We start from the raw sequence: 25038 nt of genomic DNA, 5'->3' as shown, positions 1-25038 counted from the left end.
ACATTTTTGCGACCTGTGCCTGTATAAAGTAAGTCCTCTAAGCGGTGTGGTTTAACACGTGCCGCCTCTATTGCCCGCCATGGGATTTGTGAATCCTGGTGTCTCCACACCTGCAATGACCTAATTTGGAAGGCATAGTAATAGACCGCCAGGCCTCCTGTAAGCTTACTTCTTTGTAAAGTTGTTAGTTTAATTCTGGTGCGTTTTCCATCCCAGATAAGTTGTGACATGAGATATGCATTTCAGAAATAAATTTAGGTGGAGGAGCAACTAGAATCATAAAGAACAGAAAATTTACACGGGGCAAGATGTTCATTTTGATAGTTGAAATTCTGCCTTGCATCGAGACTTGAAGAGAGCCCCATCTATTTAGATCCTGTTCTACTTTCTTTTTTATACCACAAAAGTTTTCATTAACAATTTTATGAAGATTCGGATAAATCTCTATACCAAGGTAGGTGAAGGACATACAGATAGGGATGTCGGCTGGTAGCTGAGCATTCTTAGCTGCTGAATTCAAAGGGAGAATGGCAGATTTAGACCAGTTTATTTTATATCCATATATTGTGAAAATATTTGAAAAGAGTCATAACGTGTGGTAAGGATTAGAGAGGAAAAGAAGGCAGTCATCAGCATACAGCGAAAGATAGTGTCTAGAGTGGTCTACAGTTATAGGGGATATTACATTGCTGTCTCTAATGGCCTGCACCAGAGACTCTAAACAAACAAATCGTGAATTACACAACACAACTATGTACACACATGCAAACCGCCAGACTCTCGTAGAGCCCAAGGATTGCAACAACACACACGCCATAACCATTCCGGTTACGCAGACATGCAAAGCAGTCCCCAACAACCCTTAATAACGTTACTGATACTCCCTGTATTGAAATACAAATAAACGCATAACAATGTAGTTGGGGAGATCATAAATCAACCGATAAAAGGCGATAGACTGAAAAATAAGCTTGTGAGTCCCTCGCAGACTTGGAGCAGTCTGTAAATTAACGTTATATAACTTAGCTGAAGGAATGTTATTTACAGCTCAAGTGATACTGATTAATAAAATGTACGAAAAATATGCCAAGAAGTACAAGCTTACATGACAATAGGCTAGCTTAGAGGCTATTGTGGAGAGGCTGCCTCCATCTCATCTGGTTCCTGTAGCTGTGAAACTCCACGGAGTTGTAGACTGGAGGTCATCTGAAAAGTGTTGCGAAGAAAGTTCTCTGCGTCGGATGGGGTATCAAAGTAATCCAAGCAAGGTCATTTTCTTGTAGATTGGGACAGAAGCTTTTCTCTTGGTGGTCATATCTTTGCTGTAGTCGGGAAAGAACAGCAGGTCGTGGTCAGCGTGCTTAATCTTTTGGGCCCTGGCTCCCTTCAGAATCGCCTGGCGATCGGTATAGTCCAGTAGCTTGAAGATCAATGTACGTGGACGGTTGTTGTTAGCATCCTTCTCTGCGCTGTAAAGTCTATGGGCTTGCTCTATGCGGACAGGTCGGCCTTGCAACGCTGGTATCCACTTAGGTGGATTTGTAGTCAGAAAGCCGGCGGTATCGGATCCTTCCTCACCCTCCTTCAGCCCCACCAGTCTGAGGTTAAACAATCGGCTGTGGTCTTCCATCTGGGTCAGTTTAGAGGTGAGATCGCTAACTTGTTAGTGGAGGCCGTTAACCTGGTGCTTGCTAGCCCTCAGTGCAGCCTGTAGTGAGTCAGTTAGCAGTGTTATTTTGAATAACCTTTTGAGCACTATCCACATCTTTGGCCAATACACCCGTGGTATCCTCTGCATGCTGTATTTGAGTTTTTAGTTCTGCTAATTGCGGGATTAAGATGCTATTAATGGCTTCCTTTACAGCGGTCTGTATCATCAGGTTGAGGGCACTCTGTTATTCTTTCAGCGCCATATTCACTGCTGTGGCAATTGCGTCGTCAAGGTCCTCCTTCGGCATGCTTATCATCGTTTTTTTCTTTAACAGTGACAAGCAGTCCCCTTCTTGCCTGTCTCCCATCTTTCCTTGTGCCTTGATGTCTCGACTTTGAACTAGGTTGGTGGTTTTTTATTAAGTAAAATATTAAGTTAAAGGTGTTGTTGAGGAAGAGCTAGTAAGCTAAACGTGCATCGCAGACCAGTGTCAACCCAGAAGTCCGTACACCACGGGATTGACATTAGAGTCAGATCAATGACTATGATTGTATACTTGTGTTACACTATAAATAAGCATTACACATTATAATATTTTCACTTGTGACTTACAAACGCTTGCTTTAACTAATATGGTAAAAGTTATTACCACTTTGATTTTAACTCTGTAGTAGATTCCTGTAATTAAATGAGACAGGGCTTTACGCTTTTATGATAGTTTTGTCAGATGTGCCATAACTATGTTTACATGCACATAATATTCTGGTTATTGCCCCGACTAAGCTGTTTACATGGCTAATGAAAGTGAATATTCCACTAATATTACCGTTTACATGTACGTGCAAAATATGATTTTTTTCAACGTTTTCCAGCATATGGGGACTTATTGGACTGTGCGTCCCTCTTTCATTCCTTCAACCAGCTTCTCGAAAAGGTCGGCGTAGCGATGTGTGCGCATATCCAAAAACCTGTTGATATCCAAGTCTTTGATGGTGTTTAAAATAGGCTGTGTTTCTCCATATCGGGTCTGCAGCCTTGCAAACTGTTGGCTGGTTGGTTTGTGTACCGCAACCATAGCAACGCACAGAACTGACCATAAGCCGTAAACAAGCAAGAGGCCGTAAATTGGGCGTAAACTGCAGTAAAAACCCAGATTGAGACGCATATTCCGAATGCGCTGTATACATGTCCACAGAATGCCTCTAAAACCCGAATAATACCGGAATATCCCATGTCTTAATCGGAAAATGCTATATTCGGAAAAAGGCCTTATTCGGAATATCCAATATGCTGTTTACATGACCTGTATCAAATTCGGAATATTGTCATATTCGGAGTAATAGTGGAATATTGGTGTGCATGTAAACTAGGGCTGGGCAATATATCAATATTATATCGATATCGTGATATGAGACTAGATATCGTCCTAAATTTTGGATATTGTAATATCGTAATATGGCATAATTGTTGTCTTTTCCTGGTTTTAAAGGCTGCATTACAGTATAGTTATGTCATTTTCTGAACTTACCAGACTGTTGTAACTGTTCTATTATTTGCCTTTACCCACTTAGACATTATATCCACATTACTGATGATTATTAATCAAAAATCTCATTGTGTAAATATTTATGAAAGCACCGATAGTCAACGCTACAATATCGTTGCGGTATCGATATCACGGTATTTGGTCAAAAATATCGTGATATTTGATTTTCTCCATATCGCCCAGCCCTAATGTAAACGTACTCAGTGTTGCTTTACAGCACAAAGGGAAATTACTTTACTGCAGGCAGAGGGTGTTGTCCTTCCAGCACAAATGGAGCTGAAACTAACTAACTAAAGAAATCAGTATTATTCACTCCTCTTCCTGCCCAGGAGAGTAACACATTTAAACAATAGCCTGGTTCAACACCTCTGAATCACTGCACACAACTCTGATTTTTGTTCATATATTAAAAAATGTGAAAAGAAAGTGGAAAATAAAATGACAATGGTCTGATTATCAGTCCACTGTGACGGAGAGAACACCTTCTGGTTCCCCTTTTTAGATACCAATTTTATAATGTATATTCATTTATGAATGGCACTTAGTCAGGGGAAGTCTTACGTGGTTGCAAAACCAAATGCTTCTTTGAGCTTGCGTGTATGTGACTGAACAATTTAATCAATAAACTATAAACTAAGCTGTTATTCATCTAAAATCATTATTTCATGTTCACCACTTTTATTTAAATTAATGAATATTAAAATGTGATTCTAATGTAGTCAAAAATGGTAATATATACACCATTATTGTATAGTTTAAACATTTATGACATTAACAAGAAGTCTTTAAGGTGCTCAGATGAATTGGAAATTTGGACATCCACTAGGTAGGGGTGGGAATCACCAGAGGTCCCACAATACAATATTATCACGCTTTTTATGTCACGATACAATATTATTGCATTTTTAAACAAATTGCCATATTCTGCGATATATTGCAATTTATTATCTTTTTTCCAACTTCAAATTTTGTCCCCAAAAGAAAACTTTGCCAACATTGTTCATCTCACTTCAGTTTTGACTGAAAAAGCAATTGATTTTATTTTTTTTAGTACCAACAAGTTAAAAATTCTCATGTGCAATTTATATAATAAAAAATTATACTTGGCGTCCGTGTATTGATACTGTGTTGCCACGGAAAATATTGCGATACTATGCTTTATCGATTTTAAGTTTTTTATCTGATACGATCGAGAGCCCCAGAACAGCTTCTTAATGAAAGTTGAGATTGTTTTTTCAGCATTTCAAATGATAATAATCGTGTAGAATAATAATAATAATGTAGATAAATGTGACATGTTCAAGATTTAATAGTTATAACAGTTTAAATATTTTGATCAACTTCTAATCATCGAATTCAAGCTTCAGGAAATGTGTGTTCATTTTCTTTTGGTGCATTTTCTTTTCACATGATAACTTTTTCTTTGCCCTGGCACATTCTGCTGCTGTTGATTAATAATTAATAAACAAAATATAATCAACGAAAAACATTCTGATGTATTATTATAGATTCAAAATAAGAATTCAGTGATTCCCCAGTGAAAAAATAACAAGCTACCCAGCAGTATATTTAGTGATTAAAATGACTTACACCTTTACCAGCTGCAGCATTATATTGACGGACACACGCATGCATCAATAATCATAATCCTAATATATTGCATAATGAGTATTTTTTTTAAACTTTTGGTACTTTAAGTATATTCTGATGATAATACTTTGAATGCATGACTTTTACTTTCTACACTGTAGTATTGCTTCTTTTGTCAGTTAAAGATCTGTGTACTTCTTCCATTACTATAATATTGCTGCAGTCCATACATCCCACTCCTTTCATTCTTACTTTCTAGCTAAGATGTTCTGGTGCAGAACCTGTCACTGCTGTTTATATAATCCCCATTTATATAACCTCAGTTTGCTTATATTTCCATTTTACTTTTTCTTTTGTTTAATGTATCCAAATGCATTTGCTGCTGCAGTGATCTCACAAAGATTATCACAGTTTTTATTTGATTTCTTCATGTATTAATTAATTCATACGATACAAATGAATGCACAAAACTGAAAAATCAAACACCAGGTCTCTAAAAACTTCTACCTTTTTTTGCCTCGACGATCTATTTAAAATATATAATGAAGTCATCAGGACATACATTGGCTGACTTTCTACTTGCAAAGGCTCTATTGAAAGCTCAAATGTATTCGGTGTGATTTGTAAAAAATTTAGCCTGACAGGGTATTATGTAAATAGACATTTGATTTGAATTGAAGGTCATGTTGATTTCTGTTGTATTGTGGCCTCATGGATAGCTATTACGAAGCCCTACTGTTTGTCCAAGCATTCATGTGTTTTGATTGAGTCTGATTGCACCTTCTATTAATACATTGTGATTCACAGTGTGAGGATGCAGTAGACCCATTTCATGACTTGACATGAGACTGCTTTGCAAGGATGAAACCTTGGCGCTTTTGATACTCAAAATATTCCACGACCAGGGCTTTTAGAAGCTGCTTTTGTGTCAAAGTGTTTTTATCAGAGAGAAACTTTTGTGAAAGGGCGGGTGTATTGAGTGAATTAAAGCACATCGAGATGCTATCAAACCTTCCGGAATTACTGGCAGTAGACTGTTGTATAACCCCAGGTTGATTTTATTTTCTCAGTTCTCGCATTGTTGGGGGTTAATTGTGCTGTTGCTATGCACACATGGTGCAATTTCCTTGTTCTGTGTGTGTGTCCATGTGTCTGTAAGACTGGGGGGATTTGCTGGGCAGTTATTTACATCCGAACACGGTCATCTATCTGTACACATTAACGCAAGGATCAATCCTCCTCCCCCGCAGCCGTAGTTTACAAAAGTCGCTAATGGGCACCTATCAAGACTCAATCATAATGAGACAAAAGGAAATCACATTACAGCTTCAGTGATTCAGCTAACTAGATTGACAAACACAAGGACGTTTTCCTAACCGAGATGAATATTCCCAATCATGCCATTAATTTATATGTTCCGGTGACGTTATGGATACTTGATTAGCCTTTGAGACTGGAGGAGACTGGCGTCAAAGCAGAGGAATGAGGCTGTTTATGTACTGTCTGCTTGGCAAAAATAGGAAACAAAGCATTACAGGTTGTTCGTTTCCCTGCAATTGCTGATTATGATGAAGCCAGTAGAGGATGGTGTGAGGCCAAATAAAGCAGCAGGTGGATCATAGACATCCCACAGAACAGTCTACCCACTTTCATCCTTAAATACCTGTTCCATTGTTTGAGTGTTAAATATGTTAACATATGTGGGTTTGTTTCAGGCCTGCAATTATTTTCATTATCAGTTTAAGGGTAAATTAAAGTCTTAATGAATTGCCCCAATTAATGTCAGGAAATTGTAAAAATAAATGCACAAGTTCCCAAGCGTTGTAGGTCAAGTTTTCAGATTGCTTCTCAAGTCAAAACCCTAAAATATATTCAAATTACAATTAGGGCTGAACATCTTCTATCCTGATATAGGTTAATTCCATATCTCGATAATGATGTATATCACGATATGACAGGTTTTCTGGTAATTCAATAAAAGTGTCGTCCAAATGATGTAAATGTTGCGCAGCCCAGCCCGATTTACAATCATAAAATAGGGTATAAAATTAGTGCTGCAACTGTAACTAATTATTTCCATTATCAATTCTTCTGCCATTTATTTTTTCAATTAAAAATACATTTTTGTTTTGTGTTATTACAGAAAATAGTCAAAAGATGAGCCCCATAGTCTCCCAGAGCTGAAGATGATGTCAAATTGCTTGTTTTGTCCAATTTACTGCCCAAATCAAACGATATCCACTTTACTATGGAGCTGCAACAATTAAATCAAAAGAAAATTAATTGGCAACTATTTGATGATCATTTAAATATTTTTTTAATGCAAAAATGCCAAACATTCACTTTAAGGGTTCCAGCTTCTGAAATGTGAGAATTTGCTGCTTTTCATGGTGTAACATTTTAGTAAAATGATACATTTGTGTTAAAAAATGTATCTATATATATATATATATATATATATTACAGTTGTCAAACAAGACATTTCATGACATCACCACCATCCAGGATAGTGATAAGCAATGGATCCAATGAAATAATCAGCAAATTAATTGATGAAAACAATTGTCAGTTGCAGTAAGCAGCAAATCTTAACATTTTACAAGCTAGAATTAGTGATTTCATTTCTTCTTAAAGAATTAGTTAAATAATGAATTATTGAAATAGTTGGATATTAATTTGCTGGCGATCAACTAATCGCTGGTTTCAGCTCTAGTTCTGTTTTAAAACTTGTTTGGAAAAAGCTTAGTGTTCAAATACCTCCAAGGATACAAGTTACAAGTGTTGGGATGCCAGTAATGTGACTTTTCATCCCATTGTTTTTTTATGATACCCTAAATCAAATCATCTTACTCCTCATACCTTCCACGAGTAAAAAATAAACACAGAAGACGTCTACAAACCCATACCCAAAGTTATCGAAGCATATGTAATATTCAAGATCAATTTAATAAAATGTATGGGTGTCAAAAGTGACTGTTTTAAACCAACATTGTATAAAATGTACTGTAGAGCTGCGAGTCTGAACTATGAAAGCACTGGTGACAACTGATGAACCCCAGCACTTGTTCCATGATTCATTAATGTAGTAACTCAGGCTACATTTGCTATTCAGTAATGAAGGTGACAGCTGCTCCTATGTGCTGTTAATTTCCTGCCATAATAGCCACATCAAACAGAATATATACTCACCCTCTATGGCTCTGACAAAACACGATCCTCCAGCATTAAATTGGCGTTTGGCCAGGTCTTTGTTATGCTGTTTTTTCGTTTACTCCTTTTTCAGCCTGGCAGAGTACTTCTCTTCTCTATATGTCTTTCTCAGCTCTGTTCGTCTTCTCTAGCTCTCTGTTTCACAGTGTTGGCTTCACACCTTCCCTCGCTGGCTCGCTCTTCCCCTCCCCAGTTTCCTCTCGTTGACTTTTTTCCCTCTGTGGTCCTCTCTCCAACGAGGTGAAAAACACACTTGTCAAATACAGATAGGTCATCGCACAGTCTCTCATCCTCATCAGTTGCTAAGTACGAGGTGCTTTGATGCAAACAAGTTTTTCAGCATCGTCGTGTGTAGTGCTGTATAGCTCCTGAGCGGTCCGGTTTCTTTCTGAGACAAGATGGTAAATGCAACAGCTGTTCAATGTCCATGTGACAGCACAGCTTAGGTGCCTCGTTGGCGCTGTTCAGACCTTTTTCACAGAAGGGTGAATTACTGGAAACGGCTCCTGGTCCTCAGCAGTGATAATCAAGTGGAGATCTCATAAAAGCCTTTTTTTTTATCTTTTGGGAAATTGACGAAAGCCGCAGTTTCTAACTCATTCTGCAAAATTCCAGCAACTCCACTGGCAAGGTAAGCAGAGAAAAGCTTCTTCAATCCTCAAGGCTGCACAGCTTGAATTACTTTTTGTCTTCTACCAAGCTTCTGCTTGCCACGTCTGATAAAGCTGCACAGATGCACGCTGCGCTAACGTCCTCACCAACACGTAGATTCAACTGTGAGCCACTATTAGGAGAAATTCCCACATGGACGGAAGCATCATCCTGTTTCCAAGCACTGAGCAACATGTAAGAGGATGAAGGAAAGGGAGGAAGAAGTGAAGAGGTGGAGGAGTAGGGTGAAGCAGAGGAGGGGAGGAGCTGGAGGAGGAGTCAATGTGGGTGTCTGCAGTGGTTCAGAAAGGGCAGACTGTTTGCCTTTGCATGTTTTTATCAGAGGGCAAATGCATTCACACAACTGCTGTCCCACTTCATGGTGATCACCAAAGTGCAGCCCTGATTGGCAGAGTTTTCAAAGTGCTTTCAGTTTGCTAGGTAATCTCAACTGCCTCTATTGGCGTCAGTGTGAGGTGTTTTTCAGTGTGTGTGCTTTCCTTTTCTGCTGGTATGACCTTCCATGTTCAGATAAGCTTTTTGCTGTAGATACAAAAATAGAGGGAGAAAACAAATAGTGTTTGTTCATAAGTAGCTGCACTTAATTGAGGAAATAATTTTCTTAGTGGTTGAAATGTAAATTTAGTGGAAAGCAGAGAGGAAGAGAGGATATCTGTAGTATACCCCAGCCGATAATGGATTTTTTTTAAGGCCGATTATAATAATATAATATAACTGAAATTAGGTTGGTTAAACGGAGCCATGATGTTTGTTCCAGTAACTTTTTGATTAATTACATACAAAAATAATATACACATACATTGGGAGGCAAAATCTTTCCCCAGAGCCTGGATGAGGAGAAACATGAAAAAGACAAGAGGCTAGTCAAGGATATTAGCTCTTTAACGTCCCCAGCAAACTCTCAACATGCTTTGCACCAATGGTTTTGGTGATTTCCTTAAGATCACCTTTTCAGCCTTGTATCTGTGTCTTACTTGTTGCTGGATTGATGAGCAGCTGTTCATATCAGTAAGCAGCAGAGTGGAGAACAGCTTGGTGACTGCAGTTGACACAATGAGACTAACCAATCGTCACGTGTTGTGGAACGTGCCATCAGCACCCAACACCACACTGACCTGAAGCCTCATACAGGTGAGGAGCAGTGATGAAGATGTTGGTGTTATTGGATGACATTTTTACTAAGATTGAGTTATTCATGAAACCTCACAACAAGAAGTCTGGACCATTTAAGTCTGAAAATTCTCTTTACCCAAGTTTTCTAAGATGTCACATGAATTTGAGTCTGCAATATCTTTGTACACTGTTGTCAGCGGCTATATCTACCAAATAGAGGGTGTTGAAATGATATCTTTCAAATTAAACCTATAGCCATACATTTTCTGTGGCGAGAGGTTTGCAGCAAAGATGGCCGAGTTGTTGCAGAAACATATGCAGAAGCCTGCATTTTTATTTTAATAGGCCACTGACAAACCGCTAACAAAGTGTGATGCCACTGGGCTTTGATTTTAATTTTACATGAAAATACAAACCAGGTGTGAAATGTGTTATTTGCAATGCATTGACTCGGTTTTCAAACACATTTTATTGGCATTATCAACCTGCATGGAACTTTCCCAACCAAAGCAAATGTGCTGGGTTGTGTTTTAATGATACTAGTTAAATTAAATAACATGGCAAACACTAGTCTATATGTTTTTTAAAAATAAATTAAGAGTATTAATATTTGAATCTCCTGGAACACTGCGGTAAAAAGAGAACTCTTGGTTTCCACTCTCTAAATGATCTAATTTTGTGCATTGTGAAACAGCATGCATAAAATCAGTTTTTTCACTACAACAAAAGTATTAGCTATGAAAATTGTCACTCCATAATGCCATTATTATAATGGGGGGTTTATTGACCGTTGTTCATCATCTTCTTGCCCTATAGGCCTTCACGAGGATCCATTGAAGAGCCACTCATTTTCTGGCTCCTTTAAAAAAATCTCATCTTCCCCGAACGTCCTGAAAGGACCACAGCTGTCTAATCCTCACTTTGTGTTTAAACAGGTTGAGTAGACCGGGATCTGAACCTAAGTGGTGTGGTGGTGTTATATTTTTGTGCTAATGCTCAGATCAGTGGCTAAACTCTCTGCTGTGGCAGCAACCTGAGACACCAGCAGTGAAGAAGACTATGAAGCTAAAGAACAAGACCTTTCAGACTTGGTTTGTCCAGCAGACTCATAGATCGTGTTCAGGTATTAGCAGGCCAGACTGTAGATGATGGTGATGCATTGTGTGTTGAATGAGTTCGGGAAGTCCTTGGTATGAGATGTTCAGTTGGTCTAAAATAAGTTATTTCAAACCCTCAGACATCTCGGGGGTGGGAGGCAGTTCCATGCCCAGGCTGTCTCGGCGAGAACTGCTGATCTGGATTGAGACTGTGGTCATTTAGGAGAAGGAACACTTTGAAGAAGTCCTAAATCTGACTGGTATGCTCTGTGGAGGAGGCAGAATCGAAAGACCTGACTGAGGTAGTCAGAATTGTCCACTGTGGCAAAGGTGTTCCCATTTTTTTTAAATAGGACCGAAAGGGTCCAGATAATGGGAAATCAGCTCAGCCTCCCAAGGAAAGCTCATTCTATGGAGTTGGAAAGAAGGCATTAATCAATTGTTTAACATCAGATTGAGCAGAAGCAATGTGACTTCCACCTGGTTGTGGAACTGGCACTAGAGAAACGAGTAGAAAGTTCCCCTTAAACCCTGTAACCAAATGTATCAGTGAACTCTAAGGTACTCTTGTTATCTGTGCACAGTCTTTAAAGCTGTCAAAATATGATATTGAAGATGACTATTGATATTTGTCCACAGATATATAATTTTGTCAGAGCTACATTGTCAGATGACCTTTAATTCCCGAAAGCTAAGCCAATTATTTAAAAAGACTGCGGTTTAGAAAGAAAAACCAAATTAGTCATTTAATGGTGTGATTCTCTGCCTCAATTAAAGATAATTGGTTTGCGTGCTTCACACCTCCCACACTGTGTTGCTTGTCTTGTGGTAAATAACAATAGAGGTGCTGATGATAATGGCACACAAAGCTTTCCACCAGATGCATCCTCATCCTGCCTGAACATTTTTGCATTTCATGTCAACTCAGGCTGCTCATTAGCTGTGACCAACCAAACGTAACATTTGTCATCAGTCAAATGGTCTTTATTTTAACAGTGTGTGCCAAATTCTGTAAACAGGTGTTGCTGTCATAAACAAACCAGGATGACCCTCGCTTCAGGTAGCATTTGAATAACTTATGACTACTTTAGTACATTGAAGTAATATTCCCTCAAGTGTAGATAACAAGAGATCAATAGCAATTAATAGACGGATTGGCTTCTGCAATGGGGCCTTCTTGAACTGGCCCCATTACTCAAGTTACTCGTTCCTCCAAAGTCGCTAAGAGCCTGCCTTTAAATCTGAATGTGGCCTCAGTCTGCAATTGGGGGAACCAAGATGAACGAGCTTCATTAAAAGCTCCAACTGAAACACAAGCAGAGTTTACTGCGGGACATTTGTGCCTCACAGCATCTCGGCAAGACAGTCTTGAGGAATAAGGTCCTCTAATAGAAAGTGGTAGCCACTTACATTTATTAATCTCCTATTGTTTTTTTTGTCTAGTTTTTCAGGGAAGGAAAGGGTAAGATGTTGTAGTTGGATGAAAGTAAAAACTAGGTAAGTTAAAATGTAAACATTTTTAAAAGGTGTATCAGTACTATCGTATATGATGATATGTGATACTACTGTTAAATTAAAGAACACCTTTAAGCTACAAAATAAATGTCAACATACACACTAGTGGAACAAGATCAAGCCACCAAGCCCTGCCACCGTAGCCGACAACGGTGAGTTATTTGAAGCCAAGAGAGGGGGGCTGTAAATCAGGAAGAGAGGACCGTGAGTTTGCAGTGAACATGCCGTTTTTTAGGTCGGGTAGAGTTGACTCTCGGCCACTTCTTCGTGACCTCCTTCTTCTGAATGTATCGACTGGAACACTCTGAAGCGTATACTGCCCCCATCAGTTCCGGCAGAGGCGCAGCACCGATGCTGCTGACACTGGCATCGTCGCTAACGGTGCCTACGGTGCTTCAAAAAATGGGCATTGTCTGTGTTTTGTCATTTTATAACTGTAAGGTGTCGGTAGTATCGGTTCTCGTGACATCCCTATTGTCTTGTAGCCACGAGTACAATGACTGGTCATACCAACTTTATATGTCTTGTAAGTAGGGCTGCACAATTAATCGCAATTTTATCGAAATCACAATATGAACTAGTGCAATATCCAAATCGCAGGGGGGCGCAATATTTGTTAAAGGCATTAAAGTATTGTGATGCTGCAGAGACATCCCGGCCTACAAAATCCTATCCTACAGACTAAAGAAAAAATCTTTGTTTGGTACAGATCCTTGCAAAAAAATCACACTTAAATCATTTTTATATATTTTCAATGAAAATGAGAATAATGATACAAAAATGATCATTCCCTCCAATATCGTGAATCATATCGCAGTCACAATATCAGTCAAAATAATCACAATTAGATATTTTCTTAATATCGTGCAGCCCTACTTGTAAGTTTGTCTTTACAGAGTGCAGGTGGCGGTGTGTGTTTTGTATCTTTTGAGACTGCAGCGCGATGACTCAGTCAGTTATGAGTGTCTCCTGATGAATTTACTACAAGAACAGAGGAACTTGGGATTTCTGGAGCGACTAGATCAAACTGGGGTGGCTGCTCTGGATATCTTGTTTGGATTTTAGTGCTGCAGTGTCTGTCACATTTCATCCGCTCTTCAAAGGATTGAATCATTCATGCGTTCTGGCAGTTTGGTGCTTATTTAAGGTGATCCACAAGTTTGGCTTTATTTAGCTGCCTGTGGGTGCATTGTTCTTATCTTCCTGTGACCTTTGAGGCCTTTTTGTAAAGAGAGAAAAAACCCTGGTAATGCTTTGCTTATGAGAACAAAATCACATTGTTCACACGTTTGTCCCATAAATGTAACACTTACAATGTATCAGTTTGTCAGTTTATGGTGCATATATGGATAGCACTTTCTCAGCTGTCTTTTTCTCTTCTTGCATGGCAAGTTATGACAATAAGCTAAAGCAGCTAAAAATGTCCTGTGTGTTCCTGTTGGAGCTGTGTTCAGACAATTCAGTGTAGCCTGCTTGTTTCACGCCATTGATCCATTTTGAGTCAGGTGTTGATCAGTATTAGCTGTTTACTCTTCTATTCAGCTAACCTAATAGCTGAGGCTCCTTACATCTTTATTTTTTTGTAAAGATTTTTTTTTGGGGCTTTTATTGCCTTTATTTATGGGACAGATTAAGACAGGAAAGTGGGAGAGGACTGACATGCAGCAAAGGTCCACAGGTCGGAACTGAACCCGCGGCCGCTGCAACAAGGACTGAGCCTCTGTTCATGGGGCGCATGCTCAACCAGGTGAGCTAACCAGGCGCCCCTCCTTGCATCTTTATAATGAGGGACCCAGATGTCCCGGCACTCTCAAGGCCAATGGTTATTTTAGCCACAGAGACCAGCGCCGGGAGGCTACATGTGAGCCTAAAGCGCACACTCCTTCTCACCTGATTTGCCTGCTCTGTAGCATGAGTGTCTCTTTGTTAGAGCTAGATAATGTCAGACAGCATGAAGAGAACAGCTTAAAAACTGCTTGTTTCCTATAAAGGATGGCAATAGGCTACCTAGCTCTGAAATTGATGTTTGTAAGGATTGGGTTTAAAGATTACATTTGTTGCATGGTTTGTTATGCGTTATTACTGTGACACCGGCGAGTCTTGTCAATCCAATAAGTCCGGTTTATTATAAAATGTATCACACAGGTCAGTCTGTGTCTAATTGTCATGTAATTTACGTGTGACTTACAATGCTTTTTGGATTACTCTTCAAATACTGTATCTCTGTGCATTGCCCTCGATTATTATATCGTATTATTATTTGGATGTTTTGAAGTGGCTATTACACTGACATTGATCAAAGTACTGTGTATGCTCCACTAGCAGGATGACTATGCACCCCACACATTTTTTGTAATTTATTTTTTAAGATTTTTTTTGGGCTTTTCCGCCTTTAATTGATAGGACAGCTTAGGTGAGAAAGAGGGGAGAGAGGGGGAAGACGTGCAGGAAATCGGATTCGAACCCTGGACCTTTGTGTCAAGGCATAAACCTCTCAGTATATGTGTGCCTGCTCTACCTACTGCTCCAACCAGGCCACCACATATTTCACACTTGATCTCAGCAGTAAATGCATATAAAACCTGAAAAACAACACAGATTGTTGCCTAATAACATCCAGCAAAGTTTTAAATGGACGTCCATATCACCTGTTTGAATATGATTGATTAGATCCCAGCTATGTAGAGCCTGAGCTGCAGCCTCTTACCTCTAAACGAGCTGCACGTCCATAAAACGCACGTCTAATAGAGCGAGGCCTTGACGACTTTGTCACACAGCCTCACGCAATCACCATTAAAAGTTAAGAGTAAATAGCTTCAGCCCTCTTTATTGTTTTTGCCTGCTCTGAATTTTAATTGCTATTAGCGCAGACAGTGATTTATCGACGCATAGTGGGTTTCAGTGCTGTGCCGTGTTAAGCTAATTGGTTTGGTTAAAAAGGCGTGACAGGGAGCACACTGGAGGTACTGTAATTCTCAGAAAGAGGATCAGCTCCATAGATCGCAACAACAAGTTTCCTGCAAGTCTTTGTAACATGTTTTTTCTTGCTTCATTCCTTCCATTTCCTTCAACCTTTTCCTCTTATCTTTCCCTCCACCTTTTCCTAACATTTTCCATCCCGTCCCCTCTCTCAGTGCCTATCAGATGGGATTTGTCACAATAGTAATAACACTCGATCAGTTTTTATAAGCAGCCTTTCTCCAGCTTCTTATCAAGTGAGGATCTGCCACGACAGCCAGTTTAAAAGAGAAGTAATCGTTGAATGATCGGACGCCATAACTCTACTGCTAAATGGAGAAGGAAAGGGGGAGCGGGGAATGTGTTTATTACTCTTCCAGTCAGATAAAAGGTTAACATTTTACTGCAGGTGTTAGTGGAGAATGAGCAGCGGTACTGTTGCTCCTTACATGTCCCTCCTGTTTCTATTCAACGAGTCACCACTCTAAGAAAGAAGGCTAATCATGTCCAGGCTGTGGCTTTACACAGCGAGCGGACCGAGTCTGTGCTATGAGCTGTATGCTAAAGGTGTGGCTCACTCAACAAGGGTGAGTGAGCCAAAACCCTTGATATTTGTGGTGTTTGTGGCTGTCTGCACTGCAACCAAAAAGGGCAACATTGGCGCTTACTGGCAAACAGGACACAGGGAAACAACCCAGGATATGTATATGTAGGATTACATGTATTGTTGCAGCCCCATATTGATTGGCACAGTCCACATGTAAGTTGCCTTAAAGCTCTCATACTTCTTCGCTAATTAAGGCTCCAAACATATTCAATTTAAAACAGACTTTAAAGAAGCTTTAACCTGCAATAGTTTCAAATTAATGTTCTGACCATTGACGTATTGACCACTTGTTTCAGCTCAAATACAGGACTCCTATCGAGGACAAAAGAAGAATCCACAGTATAAACGTTGGTGGCATTATTGCTCCTTTTAGGTGCATGTTGCCATTGAGAAAAAAGACAAGTAATAATACTTGTTCATAGCAAAGCCATCCAGATCCATCCATGTGTTCTCTTCGTCCTGAATCGGTGCCAGTGCTTGACAGTCTCACAGTGCAGAATGAGGGGAGATGGGGGTGAAGATGAACAGCGGCGGGGTGAGAGCAGAGTGGAGTTGAGTGTAGCAGGAAAAGAGCAGAGCGGAACAGAAAGGCAGGAGCAGGGCCACGACACATCCCAAATATAAAAGATGAGAGCGGGACGAGCCATAGATAGCTCAGCGAAGCCGGGGTTGCGAGCAAAAAGACGCATTTGTTAATGTGGGTTTCAGCCAGCAAGATGTCAAGAGACAGGATACCACATTATACAGAAGTTACACAATGCCAGCCAAGCCACTTAGCACACAGCATGAGTAATGCAGTGTTTATTCACTGTGGAATAACTCTGAAGTTCACCGGCCCAACTGACGCACTTAGACAACCATTTGAGCTATGAATTGATCTTTAATCAGTTGTGTACGTTCACGCCGGGAGCTTTACTGGCATATTTAGTTATCAGAATAATATTTAACCTACTTAAATGAGCTGTCAATCTTTCTCTAAAATACCATTCAAATTTCATATATATATTTTTTTTATATTTAATGCTCAAATGCATCCTAAAGGTTAAAGAAGCGAGCTTGGACCGGGAGGTCGCCGGTTCAATCCCCAGACCGTGTGGATAAAAATCTGGGTGGGGAAAGTGAAAGAGCAGCGCTTGTCCCTCCCTCATTACCACCACTGAAGTGCCCTTGAGCAAAGCCCTTAACCCCAACCGCTCCAGTGGAGCTGCTCAGTGGCCAGCAGATCAGACTGTGGTTGTACTGGGCAGCTTCCAGGTATGGATGTGTTACTGTGAATGTGACAGGTCATCGTTGCAAATGAGAAATTGTTCTCAATCGACTTACCTGGATAAATAAAGGTGAAGCATGTGGTTGTTGTTACACGTTGTGTCCAATAGAGGGACTTCTAACATGCCTGGCCTTGAAGGGGACCTACGTCATGGCGCATTGCAAGCAACTTTGTTTACATTCATTTTCCACCACGAGCACACAGTGACAAACACAAATCAACAGAGACTCTGTAATGAAACATTATCTAACTATCTTTCTAAGTGAAGTGGCTCTGTTGTAAATGCTAACGGTGCTCGGATAGCACAATGACATCATGTTAGAAAGCATAGCCAAAACGAAAAGGTGGTGGAGTTGGCCTACAGGTGTCCCTCAGTGGAGCTCTTGGCTTTTCACCCGCCTCCTTTCTCGTCAGGAGAGGAGCAAAGACTTCACATGTTATGCCCTGTCCGGGCTCTGCACATGTATGTGAGTCGGACGGCTGGGTTCAGAAAGGCGGATCAGCTGTTTGTGTCCTGGGCTACTCCCCATAAGGGCAAGCCATTGTCCTGCCAGAGGCTGTCCCACTGGATTGTGGAGGCCATATCATTGGCCTATGAGTGTAAAGGTTTGCAGGCCCCCCATGGCCGGAGAGCTCATTCCACAAGGGGCATGGCCACTTCATGAGCCCTTTTCAGGGCAGGAAATTTGAGCGGCGGCAAGATGGGCTATGCCTCACACTTTTGTGAGGTTTTACAGGCGGGATGTTTCCGGATCGTCCTTGGCACAGGCTGTGCTGGAGGCTATGGCGCCGGGGTCAGCGTGACTCTCGGTTCAATATGATTTTGGCTTCGGGAGATTCATGCAATCTGGGAGTGGTCTATATCTCCCATAGTGAAACACCGAATTAAGTTAGAAAAAGAACTTTAGGTTACTTAACGTAACCAAGGTTCTTTGATAACAGAGTGAGGTGTTTCACCAACACGTCCCTCCTTGCGGAGAGACACGGAAAGAAACCTATCTGGAATGATTTGTAGGGAGTTGGTCGACTGTGATTATATGAGGGGGCGTGGCCCTAGCACAGTTCGACCTGTCGGTCATGGACAGTCGTGGTGTCATTGGAGCTTCCACAGTTGGTCACGCCGAGGCGATTCCCATAGTGAAACACCTCACTCTGTTATCAATGAACCGGGGTTATGTTAAGTAACCTAAAGAGCTTTCAGTCCACATGTATTGTTGACATTAGTGCTGAAATAATTTAATTTAAGTCATTTATTCAAGCTAAATGCCCCCTGTCTGATTCTGACAGTTTTATATAATTGTAAATTGAATATCTTTTGGGTTTTGGACTGCCATTTGGACAGAACAGGCAATTTTAAGATGTCATCTTGGAATCTGAGAAATTGTGAATTTGTGTGAATTTTATAATCCACATTATTAATCGATCGATCTAAATCCAGTGTTTCTGTCATGCCCCCTGCAGAAACTGCTTTTATATTTATTTCTATCATTTACAACATGGTCGTGGAAACTTGTTAACAATATGAACCAAGGTGTATTTATTTGTAATAGCATTATCCAGATCATTAGCAAGATTTTCTTTAAGCATGTTTCGCAAATGAAAACACAAGTCGACCCAAACTGCCAGTTTTTAGGTACAAAACACTTTGGGCTCTGTCGTAATTAGACCGTGTCCTTAAGGCAAGGCAGCTTTATTTATATGACACATTTCAGCACAAGACAAATCAACTTGCTTTACGTAAAACATTAAAGAGCAGTTAAAACAATTAAAAACATCTATTAAAGAGAATATAAAAACAGCTAGAATAGATTAAGACGGGTATAAAATACAAGAATAAAAGTTACAGTTCGGTGTAAGACATGAACAATTACTTATAAAACAAATCATAAATCCTTATTTTTCCTCTCATCCTGTGCGCCCTCTGGCAGTTTAATCGATAAAGAATACATATAAATTGCAGCTCTAGCTGACATAAAGACCAATCGTAGAGGAGCAGGCCTGTTTTTCACACAGCTTGTTGACATGTGTGGTTTCAGGTGTAACAATGTACTTCAAACAGCGTCAGCCCAGAGCAGAGAAGGGATTTAAGCCTCTCACATCTGTTTGGACGAGCAAGAATGAAGAGTTGGCTTCAGTCTCTCTTTCATTTTTCTTCATTCCCCTCTTCTTCACACACACACCCCTCCTCCTCTTTCTGTCTCTGTCTTCTGAAGCTTGGACAGAAGTCTCTCTCATCCTCACCGGCAGCTGTTGCCATGGTTGTGTCAGTGCTCTCTGAACTACCTGGGATGGTATTTCCATGGACACAGATCAGGGGCTGTGCTGGACTGTGAGGTGTAGGAGGGAGGCAGTTTACGGTGTCAGCGGTTCTGTGTGTTGGAGACAGACTGAAGGAGACAGTGGAGGAGGAAGAGGAAGAGGAGGATTAGGGTCTGGGAAGATATTAACCAGAGAGGAGCAGGAGTTGGAAAAAAGAGTGAACATGAGAGTGAGGCAACTGTTGAAGGGCAATTTGTACTCAATGCAGATTTCCCTTTTAACACAGAGTTGTTCAAGTTAGGTCTACAACAACAACAACAAAACAAGAGGGATGAACCCCCAGGGGAAGTCTCACACTGAATCCTGAGTCCTGAATCCTGAGTTGTTCCACTAACACCGGAGTGGACATAATAACATTTGAATGACATGATTATACAGGTTTTCCTGCACTTCATGATGAATCGCAAACTATTGCCTAAATGTTAAAGTGACTCTTTAATGCAGCATTCTGTTTCCATGAGAGAAAATAGAAGAACTGGATTTTTAGAACCGATATTTGAGAACAATGTGAATCGGACAACAATACATTGATTTTGAAATCTAAGTATCGTAATATAATAACAATACAAACATTTGTTCATAAAGATGAAGGGCAAAAACTGCAGCCTACAAATAATTGTATTGCTGTAATTTGTCATCTGCCAACATACAGTACAGTTAATGCAGATACCAATATGTTTGTGATATTGCAATAATATCAGCCTAGAGGATACATTGATTAGGTCCTAGTTTGCATTCTCGGAGCAATTATATTTCTGAAACTATGTTGTGCTTGATGACGTTTGTAGGCCTGTCACGATAACAAATTTTGCTGGACGATAAATTGTCCCAGAAATTATTGCGATAAACGATATTGTCATTGCGAGACCATTTTCATCTAATATAATGATAATGGCATAATAATGCAGGTACACCTTTTCAAAGATCAATACACTTTTATTTCTAAAGAATATTTAACACTGGAACTGGAAGACATTTTAAATATCCACAATATGTCTTTGAGCTCCTTCAGTATGTCGTCTTTCACGCTGTTGTACAGTTGTGGAATTGCCTTTTGTGACACGTATGTTCTCCCAGGTAATTCATACTGGCTGTCAAATGTTTGCAGCATTCCGGGAGTGTTTGTGCGATAGACTACACACTCTGTACTACATTTAACAATTATTTATTAAACACTAAATATTACTTCTTTTTTTTTGACGGCGCCTTAACTGCAAAGTGCTGCGGGAAACCCTGCTCCAACTCTCAACTTGCGTTTCTCTGTCTCTCTCTCTCTCCGCCTGGAGTCCCGCCCACACAAAGACCATGCGACTGACAAGAGGGTTCACTCCTCGTTACGCTAAGGAACCGAGAGTGGTCCTCCAGTCTCTTTGGGAGAGAGCGAGAGAGAGAGAGAGAGAGAGAGAGAGCGAGAGAGAGAGAGAGAGAGAGAAGGAAAACAAACAAGCATGCAAATGGAAATGATCGCGGCCGAAAAAATTATCGAGCTAATTTTTTTTATCGTTCGATTAATTGATTTATTGACTATCGCGACAGGCCTAGACATTTGTCTTTGTACATAAGGCCCCTGACACACCAACCCGATTATCGGCCGTCGGACAGTCTGGCGAGGTCAGTGACTCAAGTCTGTCAGTCGGAGAAGCCGTCAGCATTCATTTTGGGCCGATTTGAGTCCCACTGCTGACCAGTCTGATTAGTGGAGTCTTAACCCAGAAATGACGAGCAGGATGAGCATGACTAGCGCCTCTCAAAATCTAACGAAAATCTTTTAAACTGGCCTTTGTCGATCTGAAATGAAGACAGATTCAGCAACTGCATGGCCTATTCTCGCTTAAAATGTTTTCTTAAATGGTGTACTTTCCATAAAATCATCTCTCAATGCAAATCAAACCAGCCATTAACATAACTAACTGAAATAAAACCATGCCAATCTCTAGGTATGGTGAAGGGGATGTGATGATGTGGGGCTATTTTAATTCCAAAGGCCAAGGGAACTTTATCAGGATCATAGTATCCTGGATCCATGAAATAACTGGCCTTTAAAAATACAAATCTGCCTGCCTCTATGGGAATTTAACATAGGAGTGTGTATACTTATGCCCCCTGTATTTTAAGGAAGAACATTTATTTATTTACGATACATTATTCATTCACAAACAAAATTGGTGTCCTTAAAGGTTGGATTTTTCCTCATTTTTTTAATTATATATATATATATATATATAAACATACATTTTTATAAGTGTTCTTAAAATTTGTTATTACTTGTTTGTCACCAAGATATATTGTATGATTGAGACATTTTACAGTTATAATATACTTGTGGACAAACTCTGTTATACTGATGCCGTTTCTAAATCACCTCGAACATATTTTTGGCATTTCTGTTCTGACATTTCTTGGGATTAATTTGGATTTGTGCATATTTGTGAGGAAAAACTGCTCTGGCAGCAGTTATTGTACCTTTCTTTAATGGTTGTAGGTCCCAACTTGGGGGGGGGGGGGGGTGGGTTACCATGGGTAACCAGATAGAGGTGATAACCATTTGTTAATTAGTTTTCTGTCTTTTCTCTAATCTATGCTTTTAAAAAATTTGAATATTGGATATTTTTACCTCTTCAGGAGTCTAAAAACGATTCAAATGAACCAATGTGAAAAGGGAATTTTACTCTTGGTTGAACAATTCATAGACCCAACCAATCTGTGTAGATGTTTTGCATTGTGTTAAAAGATCACAAGCCAAGATGGGAAACCACTGCTTTAATAAAATAAATATATTAGTGCCTCAGAAGTGTATGTAAAGACGAAATCTTTATAAAGCTAATTAAAGCATTAATTAGCCTATATTTCTTTGGTAACATACTATCAAACAGGTAGGTGGTAGTGTTTATAAAGTAACTGTGACATTTGAGTTTAATTTGACTTCAACAGGCCTCGTCATGTTTAGGGTTGGGCATCGAGAACCGATTCCTACTTCCTACTTTAAACTTCATCGTTTAAAAAATTATCGTTTCTTTATTGGAATCGTTTTAGGATTTGGTTTCAAATTTAACATGCGCAAGTTTTGGTTTCCGTAGCAGCCAGGCGCTTGTTGTGTTGCAGCCTTGGAGCGCAGTAAGCAGCGCTCTAGTGTGGCTTTCTTTTACGTTGAAAAAGCCCTGTAAAACGGCAACCCACCATTGAATCAAAATAAAACGTTCCTCTTTTTTGTGAAATAAGCATGTGACCCGTTTCAACTCCACCCCTCAAAGAATCGGAATTGAGAATCGATAAGAACCGGAATCGAAAGGAAGAATCGCATTTGGAATCGGAATCGTTAAAATCTAAACGATGCCCAACCCTAATCGTGTTCACCTGATTGGATCTTTAATGGTTCTCTGGTTCCTTATTTGAAGGGGAGGTGCTCAGGACATTGTAAGCAAACGATGTTTGATCTGCTTACGATAACGCCTGTCTTGTGAATTAGGTTTAAGATTTTGATTTCACGCCCACCAAATCCAGGTTTTATATGCTCAAAGCCTTCCCTATGAGGATGAAAAATGAGTCGATCTTCCCCATAACAGACACCCGTGTGCCCCAACATAAAGTCATCCAACCCCTTAGCCGTCACATAAAGCTGACATTCCCATTCCCTCATCCGCCTGCCTCACAGTCATTGTAACCTCGATAATGCTTCTATTCGTAAATGAGCTTTTCTCTGCCTGTTTGACAGCAGGGATTCGGCCATCTTGCAGCCTCTTCTTCTTGACCCCTTTTACTTTCCTTGGAGCCAGGCAATCAAGGACAGCCGCAGATGGTGCTCAGCGTCCCCACCTGAAAGGCCCGAGTGTCTTTTTAATGTAACAAAACGAGAGGCTGTACCTGACTGCAGCCACTCCGCCAGGTCTCCCACTGACCGTCCATCTGTGTGTGACAGACTGAGCAGAGTCTGCTGTGCTTGTGTAACAAAGCTGCCAGACGTGCACAGTGTTCAGCATCAGCATGCTTTGATTCAAGCAAGTGAGAATAGCACATCTTCATCCCCATCCTTAAATTCTGTATGTTGCTGGTTATTAAATACATTTTCTTTTAACAGTATTTTATTGGCTGTGAAAAATTGCTTACTGAGGCACTAGAAGGAATCCTGCAGGAGACTCATTCATACTGTATGTACATTTTTGACATACAGTATTGTACTTCAAATGTGAAGCTACAGCCTGGAAAAATATTGGAGGGAGCAAAACATTTCAAACAATCTCTTGGGGCATTTGTGCCTATTGTGATGTACTACTACTTGTACTTTTTTTGGTGCGAGTTTCAGCCCTAATTTTTTTTATCCACATTTAATGTTTTCAAGGCTATTTTGCCCCAGGCGCCTGTTAATAATCCACTACAGTGTTGGTCAGATTTACTTTATGCATTCAATTCAGTCATTGTTTGGAGCTCATACCTTTATGTCTCTTTTTTTTATTTTTTTTTTAGATGCATGACACCTCCATGGATTGGCTTGAAACCTTGTTGAGCTGTTAGCTGCGAAGTAGCTTTTCTTTGTTAGCCAGGACATAGATGTTGACCAGCATGTTTCAGTTTTGTTTCCATATATATATATATATATAATGTAATGTCTACTGTTTTTGTACAGATAAAATAAACGTGTTAGTGAGCATAAAGACCGTTTTATGCTTCTGTGTCGAATCGACAGCGTACCCCCGCAGACCCCTCTGCTTCTACGCCGGACCCTACGCCGTAGCCTGACGTGCACCTCTCGAAGAATGTAACTACACGTCCCTCGGCCGTGGCTTGGTAGCGTTGCATTTCCTCCGACTCATTTCCTTGTTCTCCTTCTCCATAAACAACATGAAATCAAGGAGAGGGTTAACTTTTCCTGCTACAGATTTCCCACCGTGGTCAGAAAGCACAGGGGAGACACTTTGTTTCTCTCACTATGACTCCAGAGTCGGTACTCGCTCCGAAGCTAATCGCCGTCAGTCTCTCACTTCTCCTTCGCTCTATCACCCACTCCCCACACACACACACACACACACACACACACACACGCCGGCTCGACACACACACACACCAGCGCGAAAGTATAAACATCAGGCCACTTATGTAGGCTACGGCGAAAGCTCTGTGTGGAGCCTCCGCAGAACCATAAAACAGGCTTCAGAGGTGTTGGTAGGCATTTTTGTTTTTTACTTTGCACAGAGCCAGGCTAGCTGTTTCCACCTGCTTCCAGTCTTCATGCTAAACTAAGCTAATCCGAATGTCTAAAATCATGTAGCATTCAAGTATTTCTTCCTTCTGTGTTTGAACAAAGAAAAGCTTTCTCTTCTTCGTCTAAAAGTATTCAGATTCACCCTGTTGGTTGGTTGTGGTGAAAGCCACATCCACAACATGAGGGGTTTTAATAGTGGTGCTTCACATCTGACACTGTGCGTCCTTGTTGAGCAGTTTGTACTGGATGTGTTGTGTTTTGACTCAGCACTCCTCATACATGGTTTCCTCTGGACA

At 40.3% G+C, this 25038-nt stretch overlaps 1 protein-coding gene across 1 annotated transcript in view; it reads left to right on the top strand.

The window, feature by feature from the left end:
• Positions 1–25038, top strand: part of aven (apoptosis, caspase activation inhibitor) — a 40365-nt gene that overhangs the window by 10725 nt on the left and 4602 nt on the right. The window lies entirely within an intron of this gene.

Source organism: Sander vitreus, chromosome 18 (assembly GCF_031162955.1).
Source record: "Sander vitreus isolate 19-12246 chromosome 18, sanVit1, whole genome shotgun sequence".
Classification (NCBI taxonomy): Eukaryota; Metazoa; Chordata; class Actinopteri; order Perciformes; family Percidae; genus Sander; species Sander vitreus.
The sequence above is the reverse complement of the archived record's forward strand: the minus strand, read 5'-3'. Positions and strand labels throughout refer to the sequence as shown.